Source organism: Ornithorhynchus anatinus, chromosome 8, assembly GCF_004115215.2.
Source record: "Ornithorhynchus anatinus isolate Pmale09 chromosome 8, mOrnAna1.pri.v4, whole genome shotgun sequence".
Classification (NCBI taxonomy): domain Eukaryota; kingdom Metazoa; phylum Chordata; class Mammalia; order Monotremata; family Ornithorhynchidae; genus Ornithorhynchus; species Ornithorhynchus anatinus.
The window spans coordinates 39705187-39724177 of NC_041735.1; positions in this window are offsets into that span (position 1 = coordinate 39705187).

The following is an 18991-nucleotide window of genomic DNA, read 5'->3' on the forward strand; positions in this document are numbered from 1 at the left end:
GTGCTTCTGATTTGGAAATAATAATAATTATGGTATTTGTTGAGCGCTTACTATGTGCTTACTAGGCACTGTACTAATCACTGGGGTGGATACAAGCAAATCGTGTTGGGCACAGTCCCTGCCCTATATGGGGCTCAGTCTCAATCCCCATTTTACAGATGAGGTAACTGAAGCACAGAGAAGTTAAGTGAGTTGCCCAAGGTCACCCAACAGACAAGTGGCATAGCCAGGATTAGAACCCATGACCTGCTGACTCCCCGGTCCTTGTTCTACCACCAGGCTATGCTGCTTCTCCAATCAATCCTCGGGTTTGGTTGTCGTTCGGTTTTAGAGGTGCATAGGCGTGAGGTACGTAATCCAATCTAGGAAGCTTCACCCAACACTGAATGTGGACTGTCGGTTTCACCTTCAAGTCCAAAATTTAGAGCTGATGCTTAAGGTCCCTCTATGGGCCTTCTTTCTTAAAGTCCAGTCTGCAAGAACCAAAATTCATCTATCTGTACTGATGTGAGGGTCTTCATTTATACTCCACCCATCTGAGAGAGGCACGAATTGGATAATGCTGTTCTGGGCGTAAACCTGCCATAAAATCATATCAACCGAACTTCCCTTTCTTTAGCTCCTCCTCTCCCCCAGCACACAGGAACAAAGCAGATGGATATTTGGTATTCGCTCCACCCTGGACCCCACAGCACTTATGTATGCATCTTTAAATTATATATTATAAATTGTTTATATTACTGACTGTCTCCCTCTTGAGACTGTAAGCTCCTCGTGGGCACGGAACCAAGCTGCCGATTCTGCTGTATTGTACTCTCCAAAACATTTAATTCAGCGCTCTGCGCACAGTAACCGCTCGATTCCACTGATTGATTGATACGGTGTCGAAGATCCAAGGATTAAGATCCTGCCCGACCCAGACAAGTCTTTACCCACATTTAGGAAACCGCCGACTGCATATAAAACCACCACCGAACCGACGGGTAGGATGGGAAAGCCCAAACGCAATTCCGACGGCAGGAGAGAACACCCCCGGCTAGTGCCGAGAGAAACTGGGAGCCGATGCCCCTTCCAGGAGGGAGAAGTGCTGCAGGGTGAAAGATGGGAGTAGTTTCTCGCACTGTGTAGTGACACTTGGATCCCTCTCCCATCCCCGCTCTCGTCGTAATGGCTGTATTCGTTTCAGTGGGAGTGCTCCGGGAATTAAGTTTGAGAGATGCAAACCCAAAGTTTTGAAAGTAATTGGTAGGTTGGAGAGCTGGAGGTGGTGTTTCTATTCAGGCTCAGCTCTGGGTTTTTGTCACTTATTCGGAGGTAAAAATCAACCAGCAAGAAAGAGTTGATTATATTGGAAGGCGAGTGACCTCATTATGCAACAGCTAAGAAGAAACGCAGCATTGTTCCCATGGAAAAGCAAGCCGAATGAAGAAAGTGAAAGCCCTATTCCAGCCCTCCCATCCCATTGTGCAACTGTTTACTTGTCTCCTGTGGGGACGGGGCTTTATTCTAGGAAGAAAAAAACCAAAATATATACTGCAGATGTAGCACAACACACAGACCGAACACACATTTGGTCTCTTGCTGAAACCTGTGGGGTTTTCTCCCACAACACTTTCCAGATTCTCCCTTTCCCCTCCACCCCACGGTTACGTCTTGTCCTTGAGGAGGCCGGGGGTCTTGAGTAAGCAGAACCATGACAGTGTCAAGCAATCCTTAGCCAAGTGGATGGTAGAAAATTCTTTAAGACAAGTCAAATGCCGGGTCCCGGTCGTTATGGACTTTGGGCCCCGGCATCTGCGTGTCTTCCTTTGCCGGCACAGGACCCGGTGCTTGAGGCAAGGGAGGGCCGGGGGAGGAGGGGAAGCTGGTGGACCGTCCCACTTACCGGAACTTCCCACATCTTTGTCGAGTCCATCTTCTGAAATATCAGAGTTGGCAGCCAGCAGCCGCTAATGAGCCCTCCTCGCTCTTCTCCCAGCGGCCAGAGAGAAGAAGGAGAACCAGGGGAGGAGAGAAAGGGTCAGTGAGGTTAAGGCTGGATAACGTTTCCAAGAAAAGCCGTCATCTCTAGACTGTAAGCTCATTAGGAGCAGGGAACATGTCTACTAATTCTGTTGTACTGTACTCCCCCAAGCGCTTAGTACAGTGCTTTGTACATAGTAAGTGCTCAATAAATGCCACTGATTGACTGAGAAGGCGATGGTCGACAGTGTTGAAGGCAGCCAAGAAATCGACTCCCATGGCTTAAACTACCAACTCTTTGCAGGTGATTGCCATTCTACATCTCTAGCCCTGCTATATTTCTCTCTCCATCTTCCCCCCAACCACACACACACATTTCCTCCTGCCATCACCTTAAACCGAACATGTCCAAAACAGAGCTCCTTATCTTCCCACCCAAACCCTGTCCTCCCCATGACTTTCCCATCACCGTAGACGGCACCACCATCCTTCCTGCCTCACAAGCCCCTAATCTCGGTGTTATCCTCGACTCCCCTCTCTCATTCAACCACATATTTATGCTTTCACTAAATCCTGTCGGTCCAATTTTCACATCATCGCTAAAATCCATCCTTTCCTCTCCAGCCAAACTGCTATCGTATTAATCCAAGCATTTATCCTAACCCATCTTGATTACTGTATCAGTCTCCTTGCTGACCTCCCCGCCACCTGTGTCTCCCCTCTCCAGCCCATACTCCACTTTGCTGCCCGGACCATTTTTCTACGAAAACACTCAGTCCACGTTTCCCCACTCTTCCGGAACCTCCGGTGGTTGCCCATCCACCTCTGAATCAAACTGAAACTCCTTTCCATCAGTTTTAAGGCACTCAATCACCTTGTGCCCTCCTAACTCACCTCGCTACTCTTCTACTACAACCCAGCCCACGTACTTCACTCCTCTAATGCCAATCTCCTCACCGGACTTCGATCTCACCTATGTCACTGCCGTACTCTCGCCTACCCTCTTCATATCTGACAGACGACTACTTTCCCCACCTACGAAGCCTAACTGAAGGAACATCTCCAAGAGGACTTCCCTGATTAAGCCCTCTTTTCTTCTGCTCCCTCTGTCTTCTGTGTCTCCCTTGATCTAGGATCTGTTCCCTTTATTCACTCCTCCCTCAGCCCCACGGCACTTATGTACATATCCCCAATTTATTAATTTATATCAATGCCCGTTTCCTCTCTAGACTGTAAACTCATGTCGGGGGGAACGTGTCTATCAAGTCTGTTATGCCGTACTCTTCCAAGCATTAAGCACGGTGCTCGGCACACAGTAAGCACTTAAAAAATGCGACTGATTGTTAAATACCTACTAAGGGCCTACCACTGTACTAAGTGGAGTAGGCATAACGCAGCCAGATCAGACATAGTCCCTGTCCCATAGAGGGTTCACAGTCTAAGCGGGAGGGAGAGCAGGTATTTAATCCCCATTTTATAGATGAGGAAATCGAGGCGCAGAGCAGCTGACTCGCCCAAGGTCATTGAGTCAGCCAGTGGAAGAGTCAGGATTAGAACCAGGCCCTCTGATTCCCAGGCCTGTGCTCTCTCCACTAGGCCCTCCTGCTTCAAAATGTAAGAGCTTGAGCCTGGGGTCAAGAAGGCTCAATTCCATACCAGGCTTAACTGCTGGTTTGCTGATGTACCTGAGGGAAGTCACAAAACCTCTCCGTGTAGACGTTCTCACCTCTGTAAAACTCAGTAGGCGGATTATGTGCTCATCTCTCTCGAGTAAGCCAGATAATAACTAGAGCAACAAGGAAACTCATTTCCATCTGTGATTTCTGGATGCATGAGATGCTACGTTAGATACGCTCCCGGGAACGTCTGATCGGCGTTAGCTGCCTCTAAAAGCAGTGTGCGTTCTCCTAGTCCATCCCATCCCAGCCATGATACGTTGGGCCTGAACCCCAGTTCATGGCCCTAGCTCCAAGAGATCCTCTCCAGGTTACTAAGAGGCTGAGCAGGGTGTCGATGAGGGCCACAGGGGGAGAAAAGAGAAATCACACTCAATATTTTAGCCTTATTTTCCTTCCTCCGTGGACTTTCTCCCAGTCCCTTCTATTCTGAGCCCAAAGCACGGTGGCATTTACAGGATTTGTTTTGTTTTCCGTCAGCAATCAATGCAGCAAAGCACAGCGCAAAAAAACCGTATATTTATGGCAAGCGTGTTCGTTCCCTGGCAGCGACAGCTATTTCTGCAGGAGCAGAAGGTAAAAAACCCATTCAAGGTCATGACGACAGAGCCGAGTCCCAGCAACGGTGATGGAATTTAGAAATAAATTATTTAACGACCGAGAGATAATCCCCCAAAAGATTAACACCGTTTGGAAGTAGGTCAGACGCTGGGTCTCAAATTCTCTACTGTCCCTACCAACGGGGAAACTGAAGCATCTTCGTGGCCAGCACACCAACATGGTTCCAGGGTGAGAGTCTTCCCCAAGCTGGGCTCTGCTGCTGCGCTATCATGGTAGTGATGATACTAACGATGGTACTTGCTAAGGGCTTATTACGTGCCAAGCACTGTTCTAAGCACTGGAGTAGATACAAGGTAATCAGGTTGGACAGAGTCCCCGTCCCACAAGGGGCTCTCACTCTTTAGCCCCATTTTCCAGATCAGGGAACTGAGGCCCAGAGAAGTGACCTGGACCCGGGTCCAGACCTCTCCCACTCCAAGGAGGCCACTGGAGTCATTGGGTCAAGTGCAGCGAAGGTCTAAAGGCGGCTGAGAGGGAGACCATTCTTCAAAGAGGAGGAGGGGAAGAGGAGCACGAAAACCCACCGGAAGGGGTTGGAGGTGGGTTGTTTCCTGGCAGAGGGATGAATGACCTTTCCTGAAATGTCACCACAGGCCCAGACTTGTAACATCGAGCTAGGCAAACAAGGAGCTGGCCAGAAGGGAAAAGGATGGGGGAAAGAAGGGATTGGATCTTGAGTACAATCTGCAAATTGTAAATTTACCCTTCTAATTGCTGTTTGTTCTGTAATGGCTGGAGCCACCCGCTGTCGAAAATAATTTGGGCCTCTTCAGAGTTCTTCTCTGCAAAAGACCAGGGGTGAACCACGGTTTGTTTAAAGTAGCCAAACCCAGTCTCCGGAGGGAATGAGAGAAGAGTAAAACTTCCAATCCGGGCAAATGCTATCAGGGTGGTGCCACCTAGTGGGAAGAGCTGCCTCAGTTTCCTCAGCTATAAAGTAGGAGAAGACGACACCTGCCCCACGCCAACCCTTGGGAGGTCAGTAGACACAGTCTATGATAATAACGATCGAGGTATCTGTTAAGCATCTGAACTACGTGCCAGGCACCGTACTGAGAGTCGGGGTGCATACGAGATAATCAGGTCAGGGTACAGGACCCGTCCCACAGGGGGCTCGCGGTCTGAGGAGGAGGGAGGACAGGTATTTAATCCTCACTGTACAGGAAAGGGCACAGAGCGGGTGCACAGAGCGGTTAAGTGACTTACCCAAAGTCACACAGCAGGCAAGTGGCAGGGCTGGGATGAGAACCCAGGTCTCTGCCACCCAGGCCAGTACACGTTCCATTAAACCACGCCCGGAGGAAGAGACCGTTGAAAACCTCACAACCTTGGCCTTGGGAAGTGGGAGAAACGTTCCTCGGGGAAGGCCTTAAAAGGAACAGAAGGGATTCACTTTGGCTCTGGCTCCTTTCTTTTTTTTAATAAATGGTATTTATTAAGCACTTACCATGTGCCAGGCACTGAGCTAAGCCCTGGGGTAGGTGCAAGCTAATCGGGTTGGACACAATCTATGCACCACACGGGGCTCACAGTATTAAACCCCATATTACAAGTGAGATAACTAAGGCACAGAGAAGTTAAATCACTTGACCAAGGTCACACAGCAGACAGGTGGCAAATCCGAGATTAGAACCCAGGTCCTCTGAGTGCGGGGCCCGTGCTCTTTCCACTAGGCCACGCTGCTTCTCCTGCTCCTGTTACCTTTGGTCATTTCAAACAGAGAGTACAATTACCTCTGGGGCAGGGATAATTGAAATCCAGAGTTAATCTCATGTTAGCCCCAATCCACGTCCCATTCCAAAGGCAGCAATGCTGGCAAAACTGAGTTTCACCTTCATTCTCTTCTCCTCCCCCATCCCCGGTAAAGTTGCCAGTGAGCAGTGAAATGGGTGAAAAACCCGGCAGCTTTTGGAAGGAGGAGAAGCAAACAGCCTAGAAAAGCTACGAGCCAGAAATCCCTCCCGTCACCTCCCCAGATAGTCCAGGGCTGACGGAGCCCAGCCCCGTGAAGCGTTCCCAGTAGAGACCGGTTCAGGGATCGGTAATAAAGAGTGATGGCCAGGTCAGCGGCAAGGGAGTCTGGGCAGCACATCTGCAGTTCCAGAGTCCTGCACTCTAGCCCAGAGTCCCTGCCGCCTGTACAGGAGGGGGTGGAGGTGAGAGCGGAGAATGGGGTGCCCTGCTCTGGTAGGCTGCTCTAGAGCTCAAGTAACAACCCTGAAAATGGATTCCACTGCGGTTGTTTTCAGAACGCAATTAACAGCACTCTTCCTGTACTGAAACAACCAAGACAATTCTCTCTTGGGGACTGTGTGCGGAACGCTTTTATCGTAGTGATCCCCACTGCTCATCAAGATTCCCTTTTTCACCCAGGTGACTGATGAAGTTCTCATTCTCATCTCAGTATTCTGGTGGCAGGCCCAGCGTATGGATCCTGCCCATTTACTCCTGGCAAGGAGAAAAAGTGGGCCAGAAAAGGCAGAGAGACTACCGGTTGGTGGTGACCCGGAGCCATTCCGGCAAATCTCCGGCCAGAGCAGAGTCTCGCGTTGCCAGGGCTGCTCTTCTGGGGCTGGCTGGGCACCTACTTGACCTTGACGTCCGGGAAACTGAGGCAGAGAGTTGGCCAAAATCACGGAGAGAGTCAACATTTCACATGGATGCATCCCAGAGGTGCTTCGGCCCAGTGATAAAAAGTCCCCAGACTGAGGAGGGATGAACGATAGGTGTCAGTGGGTTCTGATTGGCTCGGGTTACTTTCCAAGCATCCAAACCTAGCTTGGTTCCTCTCCCATGCGTTCCAGGCCCTGCGACTTTCCCTCCTGGTTCACTAGGTGATGGTAGCCCAGGCTGGAAAGCACCTGCTATGTGCATCTTCTCTCTGGATCTGCTGATGGTCCAGAGGAAAGGGTACTGAGTGCTCTGGGAGTCAGGAGACAGGGGTTCTAGTCCCAGTCCCACCGGTACACGGCTGGCTAACCTGGGTGAAAACCGCCCACGTACTGGGCAACGCGCTGTACCCCCGGGGTCGAGAGAGTGTGACTGGGGCTGCCCAATCACTAGCCCCGTAACGACTAGCCCGGCTCCGCCACTTGTCTGCTGTGTGACCTTGGGCAAGTCACTTCACTCCTCTGGGCCTCACTTACCTCATCTGTAAAATGGGGACTGAGACTGTGAGCCCCACATGGGACAGGGACCGTGCCCAACCTGATTTGCTTGTAACGACCCCAGCGCTTAGTACAGCGCCTGGCACAAAATAAATGCTTAAATACCACAATTACTATTATTAGCCCCAGTATCAATTCCTCCGCCCGAGTTCTCGGTCCCAACATCGGGACTGAGGCTCATCCATCGCTCCTGACGGGAGACTCCATCTCCGGAATCGCTCTCCAGGCGAGCTCCTGGAGTCCCGGTTTGGGTGACTAGAGCCCGTGCTTTTCCCGTGCAGCTTTTCCTGGGCGTATCCAAACGGAAACAAAGTCAAACCCACGGGCAGGAGTTGGACCAGGCATTCCCCAGCAGGCGCGGAGCGGAAACCGCAGCCAGCCTTTTAAGGGACTCTGTTTTAGGAGGTGGCCAGCTTGAGACGCTCGCTGCAGATCCTGAGCCATCGTAGTGAGGCTGCAAAGCATCCTGGATGGCCTTCCTCTCCCCACGGACTGATGCTCAGTGAGATTCTCCATCTCCTTTTGAGGCTGCGGGGGGGGAATCAAAGGGAAAACTGCAGCGTGCAAGCAGGACTCGTGCGTGTGAATGTGCTCACGCAAGGATCATAACCTTTTCCTCCTCCTACTACTGGAAAGAGAAACGCTCATGCCATCAATACTTAATGAGAACCAGCCCCGCATGATAATGGAAACAGAACTAAAGAGTTACAGAAACAGAGAAGGGCGAGGGCGAAAGTGAGCTGGCTGGTTGGCATTTGCAAAGTGCTTTTGAGTTTTGTAAAGAGCTTCACACAATCACTTTGGGGACCTGAGCCATATTAATACTTGGCTGTGGTCCTGATTAGCTTTGGAATTTCACTTGATACGACATCTCATTTATCCTCTCGGCCTTTCCAAAGCAAGGTCCGTGACCCCTGTTTCACAGATAGGAGCCCGTGGCCCAGAGAGGACAAATGACGTCCTCAAGTCGCGCAGCAAATTGGCTCCATAGTTGAGTTTCAATTCAAGGTTCCTGACTCCCGGAGCAGAAACAAACCATCGGGCCTTGCTGCGGTTTGAACTGATGACCTTCCTATGGCTTCATTGAATGGCAGGAGGCCCAGAAAGTGATGATGATCTTTTCTTTTCCATCAAGAAAATGGCTTTATTTCTTACCAGCTGTGAAGCCCTACTCTGAATGTACTAGAAAAGTCATTTCTGGCGTCCCAAGAACTACCAGAGTGAAAGCTGGAACCGGGCCGTCGTCTCTCCTCTGTTTCCTTCCAGCCTGACGGCTGAAGGGGACGTCTTTCACTTCTCTCCTAACCTACCCCTACCCCCAGGTGACACACTGGCTTTTGCCTGTCCGCCAAAGTGCTGGGTTTGCCGGGCCAAAGCGGGTAGACCCTCGGGAACTATTTTTACTTCCAAGAGTGGAGTCAACTGAGAGAAGCCGCTCCTGAAGACCCCACGGGGGAGGAGGAGACCAGATCGGCAACAGGTTAAAAGGAGCCCTCTGCTGTGACCTCCAAGACAGAGGCAAGCAGCCTGAAGGCCACCATAAAGGAACCTTTTAGGTCTGAGTTATTACCCACTGGAACATCATCACGCTTCTAAAAGGAGGAGTATCGCTTCGAGCTTGAAGACGCGGAGACTGGATCAGTATGACCTAAGGATAGCTTTGTGTGTATGTGGCAAGGGGCAGCGGCTAGAAAGGTAGGACTAACGGACGGGTGATTTAAGAGGAAACAAAGTTGAATTTCATTTCTTCATGGACAGAGAACAGTCTTATTTGTTAAGTGCTTACTACGTGCCAGGCACTGTTCTAAGCGCTGGGGTAGATATAAGATAATCGAGTTGGACACAGTCCTTGTCCCATGTGGGACTCGCAGTCTTAATCCTCCTTAGAAGCAGCGTGGCTCAGTGGAAAGAGCCTGGGCTTGGGAGTCAGAGGTCATGGGTTCGAATCCCAGCTCTGTCACTTGCCAGCTGTGTGACTGTGGGCAAGTCACTTCACTTCTCTGGGCCTCAGTTCCCTCATCTGCAAAATGGGGATGAAGACTGTGAGCCTCACGTGGGACAACCTGATTCCCTTGTATCAACCCCAGCGCTTAGAACAGTGCTCTGCACATAGTAAGCGCTTAATAAATGCCAACATAAGCAGCGTGGCTCAGTGGAAAGAGCACGGGCTTTGGAGTCAGAGGTCATGGGTTCAAATCCCGGCTCGGCCACTTGTCAGCTGTGTGACTTTGGGCAAGTAACTTAACTTCTCGGTGCCTCAGTTACCTCATCTGTAAAATGGGGATTAAGACTGTGAGCCCCACGTGGGACAATCTGATTCCCCTGTGTCAACCCCAGCGCTTAGAACAGTGCTCGGCACATAGTAAGCGCTTAACAAATACCAACATTATTATTATTATTTTACAGAGGGGGGAATCGAGGCGCAGAAGAGGTCAAGTGACTTGACCGAGGTCACCCAGCAGACAAGTGGTGGGGCCCGGATTAGAACCCGGGTCCTTCTGACTCCCAGACTCGTGGCTCTATCCTCTAGGTCACACTACTTCTCATAACCCCATTTCTTTCCTCTCAACTCCATTGGGCACATCCCCTAGAACCAGAGGACTGGGAATAAGGTGTCCAAATTCCACTCTCTCTCATGAGCCAGGGGAGGTCCTTGCTAGCATAGCTTTCCCCCACGGCCCTGGCTGCTCTTCTAGGCCACTCCCAAGTCCCCGTACAAATTAAGAGCTACTTCGGGACCCAGAACCCTTTCAATCCCAGGGGTGTTTATTATAATGTGAAAAATCACTAGGGGGGAACCCAGAGGACAGCCCCCACGAGGTTGATTTCTGGTCACTGAGTTGGAAAATGAGGCTCAACAAAAACTGTGCTTCACAAAGGTAGGGGAGGAGGGAGGGAGATGAGGAGGGGAACAATTTGGCACCAACAGAGGCCTAATCACTTTCAGACTGTCCTTATTTATATTTGTCAGGTCACTGGATGATGTTAAGGTAACCCCTTCTTTCACTAAGGCAAAGCCACGTGGTTTGTCCTCTACCAAATGACGGTGATAAAATATCCCACTACAGAGACATCAGTCGAATACCAAACTTTCCTCCTTCCAGAAATGATCCAAACCCAAACTGCCATTAAGCCTAAAATCTTCTGACTGCTTTGGGGGCCAACTCCCATTCCCTTCAATGTGAGGAGCAGCCTGGCTCAGTGGAAAGAGCCTGGGCTTTGGAGTCAGAGGTCATGAGTTCGAAGCCCAGCTCTGCCACTTGTCAGCTGTCTGACTGTGGGCAAGTCACTTAACTTCTCTGGGCCTCAGTTTCCTCATCTGTAAAATGGGGATGAAGACTGTGAGCCCCACGTGGGACAACCTGATTCCCCTGTTTCTACCCCAGCGCTTAGAACAGTGCTCTGCACATAGTAAGCGCTTAACAAATACCAACATTATTATTATTATTATTATCTGGGCTCTCTGGACAGTTATCATCATCGCTATTAGTGTCATTAGAACCGCAGGTAGTAATAGGCAACGGTTAAGAACATGATGCCAACTGACAAGACTTCAAAGGAGTTATGGTTTCCTCCCTGGGAAATCCGGGGAACTCAGGGCTTCCGAGCGAGTCTTTGCTTGACTACAGACTACTGCCTGGAAGGTCATTTTACTGGGCTTGTGCAACAAGGAGGCTCAGAATCCTATCACCTCAAGCGACATAGAAATTGGGGCTTGGGCTCGAAATCGAGGTGAACTTCTGGAGCTCACGAGATGAGGGGGTCAATATATTAAGTATCCCCAATCCTAGCTCTCTTACCAAGTTTTCTCTTATGTGGCACTGAAGAATTGTTTTTTTCCCACAGTTGAGGACATAAGCACTTTAGTAAGCACCATTATTATTAAAATTCAGCCCCTTAATGCATTCCCCTGAATTTGGAGGCATTATCTCTAGGACTTACTGCTAAGGTCTTCTTAGCTACAGCATGAAAAGAAATGGACTACTTGTCATTTCTCTCGTTTTTTTACAATCATAATAACTACGGTACTTGTTAAGAGCTTACTAGGTGCCAAGCACTGTTCCATGTTCTGGGGTAGATACAAGTTAATCACGTTGGACATCGTCCCTGTCCCACTTGAGGTTCACAGACTAAGTAGATGGGAGTATGATTGAATTCCCATTTTACAACTGAGGTAACTGAAGCACAGAAAAGTGACTTGCCCAAGGTCACAGAGCAGACACGTGGCAGAGCCAGGATTAGAATCCACGTACTGACTCCCAGGCCCATGCTCTTTCCACTAGGCTCGTTGCTTCGCTGTTATACTACAATCTCCTCTTAATGAGTCAATCAAGAAATTGATACTTGAATGAGCAAATTAGTGGTTGTAAGAATTCATAAAAAAAACCCAACTAATAAACGTTGAGATGTTGATGAGGCTGATATAAACACGATAATGAAATCAGACTAAATCGGGGACAGGGGAAAAGGGGAAAAAAACTAGGCCAAGCAGACTGGTGATTCCAATTTTGAGTGACACCATTGAACTCTTGGCATATAAATGTAACTTAAGTCTTCTCTCGCACAGGAGGATTAAAAAAAAAATCCTTACGTTTGATTTGGAATCAGAGGCGTAGAAGGACTTCATGGTGACATAAAGGCTGACCCCCGGCTTCCAAATCACACTTCCCCACCAGATCTGCCTGGTGGCACGCAGCTAAAGCACACAGAGCCACAAAAATAAGGTACAAACTGACAAAGTGAGTGATCTCCATCCTGAACTCTTTTCTTTCAGAAAACAAACCTGCTCCTTACTGAATTTGTCGCTCTAGGGGACCGTCCTTAATGAGAGGCTGAGTTAGGGAAGATCCCCAGTGAAAGGCTTCAGAGGCTGGGGATGAGAAGTATGATGCTGGTGAGATAGGGGCAGTCTGGCTTGTTACCCCCTGCATATCTCTGTCCATCTAAAGCCTCCTAGACTAGGTTTTTACTAAGAGGAAGTAGCTGATGGGAGACAAAAGCTGTAAGCTTGTTGTGGGCAAGGAACCTGTCTACCAACTCGGTTGCACTGTACTCTCCTAAGTGCTCAGTACAGTGCTCTGCACAGAGAAAGCGCTCTATATCACAGACTGATTGATCCTTTCTCACCCCGACAAGACGGAGTTCAAATCAAGCCCTCAGGGGCCCTTTGAGCATGGATTATTTTAAGACCCTCAGATCCTGCTAGGCTGCCAGCCTCTGGGCTAGTTGAGTGCAGATAGGAAGGTCCAAAACAAAGACTTCAGAAGCCTTTTGCACACCTCTCCTTTGCCAACACCCCTGCTCCCTTACCGCCTAGGGCTCAAGAGCAGCCAAGCAGCGGCCCCTGCTTCCCCATTGGCAGTCCCACCCATGAAGGCCACCCATGAATATTTTCTAGACCACCCACCTGAAACACCAGGACGGAGCCCCCTAGCCTCCACCACCCCATCCCCATCTCCCTTCCCCTCCCCTCAGCACTGTGCTCCTCTGCTCAATTGTATTTATTTTTTATTACTCTATTTATTTTGTTGGTGAGATATACATCACCTTGATTCCATTTATTGCCATTGTTTTAATGAGAGGCACATCCCCTTGATTCTATTTATTGCTATTGTTTTTGTCTGTCTCCCCCCATTAGACTGTAAGCCCGTCAATGGGCAGGGACTGTCTATCTGTTGCCGATTTGTACATGCCAAGTACAGTGCTCTGCACATAGTAAGCGCTCAATAAATAATATTGAATGAATGAATGAATGAATGAATGAATGAATAGGGACCGAGTGAGAGCCTCCCTGCCTAACTGGGTCACTGAGTTGTGAGGGTGTGCGTGAGGACAGTGGGGGATAAAGAGGTGGGGGTGGCACATAAGTCAATTAAAAATTTGGAGTCCTATTTCTTTCAAATGATTTGTCAGCATTGAAGGCATCAAAGTTAGTCTATAAAGGAAAGCATCCCCTAAGAACCCCTCTATTTCCACAGCGCTTTATGTACCTATCTATAAACTCAGCCACTTCCCCCTGCCTGTCAGGTATTTTAATAGCTTGCTACAGTGCCCTGTTCCCAGTAAGCACTCGATGCATACAATTGATTGACTCAGAGCATATTAACTCACTAAAGCCTGCGAAGAGCATGCCATCGTCCCACTAATCTTACGCAGAAGACCTGAACAGTCTGTAGTTTTGCCATACACTGAATCTCACTCCACCAGGATAAAAAGAAGCTGAAAACTTCAGGCAAGATTTGACTCTCCAAACTGGAATTCAGCCAACATTACAAGTGGATTATCTGCAACAAATTCTTATGCTACCGCCCTCTGGAAATCTGCCTTTCTCCTCCATATTTGAGGCTCTGTCTTCCTGAATTACGGAGAGGTGTCAGGACTACCTCCCTTGGTCACCTCTTTAGAGCTCAAACCATTTTCCAGTTTTGGATCACCTGTTTGGAAAACGGAAATTATGTACAAACACCCACTCAGGAAACCCTTCACAAACCTGAAGATTTTCATCCTTGAAACTAAGGAGAATGTCTTCACTAAAAACATGTTGCTCAAAGATGCATGGACAATGCAGAGATAGGCTAAAGCAGTAGAAAAAGTCAAGGAGCTCAACAAAACCTTTCAAAGACCACCATGGGGCATCACTGGGGCATCAATCTTCATGACGAGAAGATCTACAAAACTACTGCAGTATCCGACTTATTTTCTGGCTATCAGAACTGGACTGACACAGATGGTACATTCATCTTCTCGAGCAGGTTTGCTGAAATCACCTTCATGTGCTTCATTTAAGGCTCGATTTAGCCCTTCATTCATTCATTCAATAGTATGGGAAGGTGGGAGGCTTCATCCAACCTGAGGAATAATTAGCAACTGGGTCACTTTCCTCCTCCAATCCACTGCCATACGAAAGGTCACCATGCTCTCTTCTTGCTACAACATAGCCAGGCAGAAAATAAAACCCCCCAAATCCTTAAGGCTGCCAGTTCCAAGAAAGCCAGGGGCTCGAGAGACACAAAAAGAGGCCTGGGAAAGGAAATCAGGGGTGAATTCATTTTGCCTGCAGTGGTCTTAAAGTGGGATGACAGAACGGGGTGGGTAGGCAAAATCACTTTTGATTAAAAGTTAGAAATAAAACGACTGTAAGGGATTTAGGGGAGGAGGAGGAAAAATAGCATAGCAAACGACAAAATCAATAGAGTACACATTTCATATATGTCACACCTGAGTCTCTTAAGAATGACCATTATTGCGCACTTACCGTGTGCAGCGCACTGTACTACGCACCAAGAAAGTACAATACAATCGAGTTGGTAGTCGCATTCCCTGCCCACATCGAGGTTACAGGCTAGTCTGCCAAACAAAATGATTATACCAAGGCTCTGAGAGGTTTTCAGATTGTGATTAAATATTATTGATTTTAAGCCTGTCTTTAGACACAGAGTTTGGGCTGCATGAACGGGGGTCCCTCGCCCCTGTTCCCTGTCTCCTATCCAGAAAGCAGGGAAAATGAGCATTCAGAAGCACTTATAGGACAAGGATTTGTAGGCCTTTGCTTCAGAAACATATTACAAACCAGTTTAACACTAATCAAAACCATTTACTGAGAACTTGCTGCCCCAAAAGTGGCAATTTCCAGGAGTCCAAATCAGTGATTTAAAACAAATAACCAACAAGATGAATCTAGAGGCCATCAAGCAAAACCCACTTCTGAAAACTGCCTCCAGGAAAAAAAAAGCTTTTTCAGACTGAATTTCTGAAAGAAAACAAGCTGAGAATCTGCTGCAAATGATCAGCTTCCTTTGCAACCCAGCTGCTAATTATGCCATTTCCCAGCAAGGTTGGTACACCTGGAGATGGGATAAAAGAAAAGATGTACAAGCAAAGAGAATGGATGGGACAACTCTTTGGATAGAATGTTACTCAGGATGGGTTTTGGGGTGTTTTGGTTTTTTTTTACTAGCAGAATTGTAAATGTTACATTGTCTTCAGAAGGTACTGAAAAATTGCTCGGCATTGCTGGAAAATATCTGAAGGCCTTTCCTCTCTCTGCCAATGACCTAGATCTGTCTTTTCAGTTTTCCCTTTGTGCTACCTTCCTTACAATAATAATAATAATGTTGGTATTTGTTAAGTGCTTACTAGGTGCAAATCACTGTTCTAAGCACTGGGGGGGATACAAGGTGATCAGGTTGTCCCACGTGGGGCTCACAGTCTTCATCCCCATTTTCCAGATGAGGTCACTGAGGCCCAGAGAAGTTAAGTGACTTGCCCAAAGTCACACAGCTGACAAGCGGCGGAGCCGGGATTAGAACCCATGACCTCTGACTCCCAAGCCCGGGCTCCTTCCACTGAGTCACGCTGCCTTATGTTCCTAATGGTACACATCGGGGCTGCACCTCAGAAACTTCAGGGTAAATCTCCAGCTTCCTGATTCTCTATTAAAACTGTGTTAATTCAACGGCAATTTTCTAAGCAGGCAATTTTATTTTTATTTTTAAAAAAAGGAATTTGTTAAGTGCCTACCATGAGCCAGACACTGTACTAAGTGCTGGGGGAGATACAAGCTAATTGGGCTGGACACAGTCCCTGTCCCACATAGAGCTCAAAGCTTAATCCCCATTTTACAAAAGAGGTAACAGAGGCACAGAGAAGTTATGTGACTTGCCCAAGGTCACACAGCAGATATGTGGTGGAACCAGATTAGAACCCTTCTAACTCTTCTGGATTGCATGGCCGGGGTGGGCAGGGATTGTCTCTCTCTATTGCTGAATTGTACTTTCCAAGCACTTAGTAGAGTGCTCTGCCCACAGTAAGCGCTCAATAAACACAACTGAATGACTGAAGCCAGGTCCTCTGACTCCCAGGCCCATGCTCTTACCATCAGGCCATGCTGCTTTTCACTTGCTTCTTCTCAGAGGCACCGACAGTTCTCTCTCCGGTAAATGCCATTGACTGAAGTTAAACCCTCCTTACTCCGTCATTCCTCCTTCCTTCCCCCTTCCTGATGCAAGGGGTATTTCTGTAAAGCAGACATGAGCTGCCCACCACCACCATATTGACCTCTGAACCTTCTCACTTCAGTGTCCCCCAGAGCATCTGCCCTGGATGGCCTTTATGCCCACCTCCCTGGCACCAACTCCCCATATAAATCTAATTCAGTCTTCCCCAAGGACTGAAGTGGTCATTTCCCTTCTCGGTGAAATCCAACCTACTCCAAAATCTGGGGAAGACTAAGCTGGGTGGAAAGGTGGTCAGGAAAGTCAGCAGGAACCCCCCGCCCCCCAGATTCAAAGCATTCAGCAGTTGGTACCTTAAACCCAAACAAAAATCCCCCAACTCCCAGCGACATGTGGCTGCATGGCAAACCCTGTACAAGTAACCACCTTATTTCCCCCTTCTGACCAAAACAGACCAGAAATTGACAAATCTCCATTTAGTCCATTGAGTGCAACCTCATCGAATCCACAGTGAGTCCTGGTGGGAAAAGTAAAACAATTCAAAGCTTTGGAGTGGAAACCATATGCCTCCATCTCTTGGCTCTGTGCAATGTATTTTTCTTGAATCTAGAAGTACTACTGTATACTGAAGAAAAGGAACTGGGGTGGGTGGAGGAAGAAGAGAAGTAAGAGGGCTCCTTTCCAACTTCACCTCACAGGGATCCTTAGGGTGTTTTAGGAGGAGTGGAAAACATGAAAACAATGCAATTAGATTTCAAGAGAAATCGACTAACCTCCTGAATGGATTAGTTTCTATTAAGGATGAGTGTAGCTGTTCTTCACTTTCAGCTTGGAAACTGGAAGCTCGAGTTTGTTTACCCACAGCTAACGCTTTAAACAGAGATTAATGAAAATCCATGGGCTTTTTTGCTCACTTTATTTAGAAAACAGATGGGGGTGGAGGAAGGAAGGGAAGGGAGAGACTGACTTTTTTTTTTTTTTTTTTTTTACCTTTTATCAGCAGGGAGTCTTGTCCTTTGACAAAAGCAAAAGATTGCCCCACTGGGGTGGGGACCGGTGAGGAGCTCATCAAGAGGGGAGCATCACAATCAGGAGAGGGTGGAGGGAGGGAGGGAGGGAAGGAACAGAAATCAAAAACAAGATGAGAACCCCAAGCCTGGAGCATTCCTCCGAGCAATTCAGTCGATACAATCCCCTTAAACTGATTTAAAACTCATTTGTATCTAGGCCAGGTGCGGCACTTTAGGGGAACAGTTCTGAGTGCTGAGGGAAGGGGATTAGATGAACTAATAGATCTTTCCCCCCTTCTCACTGCCTCCCCGGCATATCCACTCCAACGGTGCTTATTGGTTTTGAAAGCAAAATCTGGAATCCAGTTGGGTATTTTCAGAACGAATTGCTCATTAAATTTTGGCTCCCCGGAATCAGTGGGATAGCAGTCTCGTGCTTGGCCACTAAGAAGCAGTTGGGCATTTCACCCTCCGAGCTCTGCAATATTTCTGAAGCAGGTTTTATAGTCAAAGAGGTTTGGCACACAAAATGTTAGTTCTCCTTCCTAATGTCTGGAAGTTTAAATTTCTCTTTGGGCTTGGAAAACATTTACAAGGATTTGTCCATCATTGGTAGTTCCCGAGTGCTCTGTAAGGTATTTGCAGAGCACGGTATTAGAGCTTGTGAGAGTATACTCAAATTGATAGACATGATCAAGGAGCTTAAAACCTAGTGGAATTTAGTCTGGGCAAGAGAGTGAATTGCTTAGTGCAAACCACCACTAAGGATGGTGGGTGACTTCCTACCTTGTCAGCTGTGTGACTTTGGGCAAGTCACTTCACTTCTCTGGGCCTCAGTTACCTCATCTGGAAAATGGGGATGAAGACTGTGAGCCCCACGTGGGACAACCTGATTATCTTTCATCTACCCCAGCGCTTAGAACAGTGCTTGGCACATAGTAAGCGCTTAACAAATACCATCATTATTATTATTACTATTTTCACAGCACGCTTAACAAACACTAATTATGAGAGTGCCAGGCACTGTATGTGGGTAGACACAAAATAACCAGGTTGGACCCAGGCCCTGTGCCACAGTCTTAATCCCCAATTTTCAGATGAGGTAACAGACACAAAGTGACTGACCTAAGGTCACACAGCACACACGTAGTGGGAATGAGATTTGAACACAATATCTGTTGCTGAATTGCACATTCCAAGCGCTTAGTACAGTGCTCTGCACATAGTAAGCGCTCAATATATACTATTGAATGAATGAACACAGGTCCTCTGATACCCAGGCCCATGCTCTTTCCATTGGGCACATCACTTCTTTATTTCAACTATTATTATTACTTCTAGTATTTTTACTACTATTACTAGTAAGGCATAGGATTTTTTTTTTAATCCTTGTTATAGTTTCCCTGTCCCTTCCCTTTTCTCATTTTCCCATGCCAACAGTTTATCTTCTAGTATAAAAAATGGATTCCTGCTTTTCTGGTTATGTCACCTCAGCCACCTTAGCACCTTCACTTATATCTGCTCATTTAGTTGTTTACTTTCTAAATCATTTGTATTTGTTTTCGGATAAGATCAGTGACATTGACTGATTTATTTTTCCT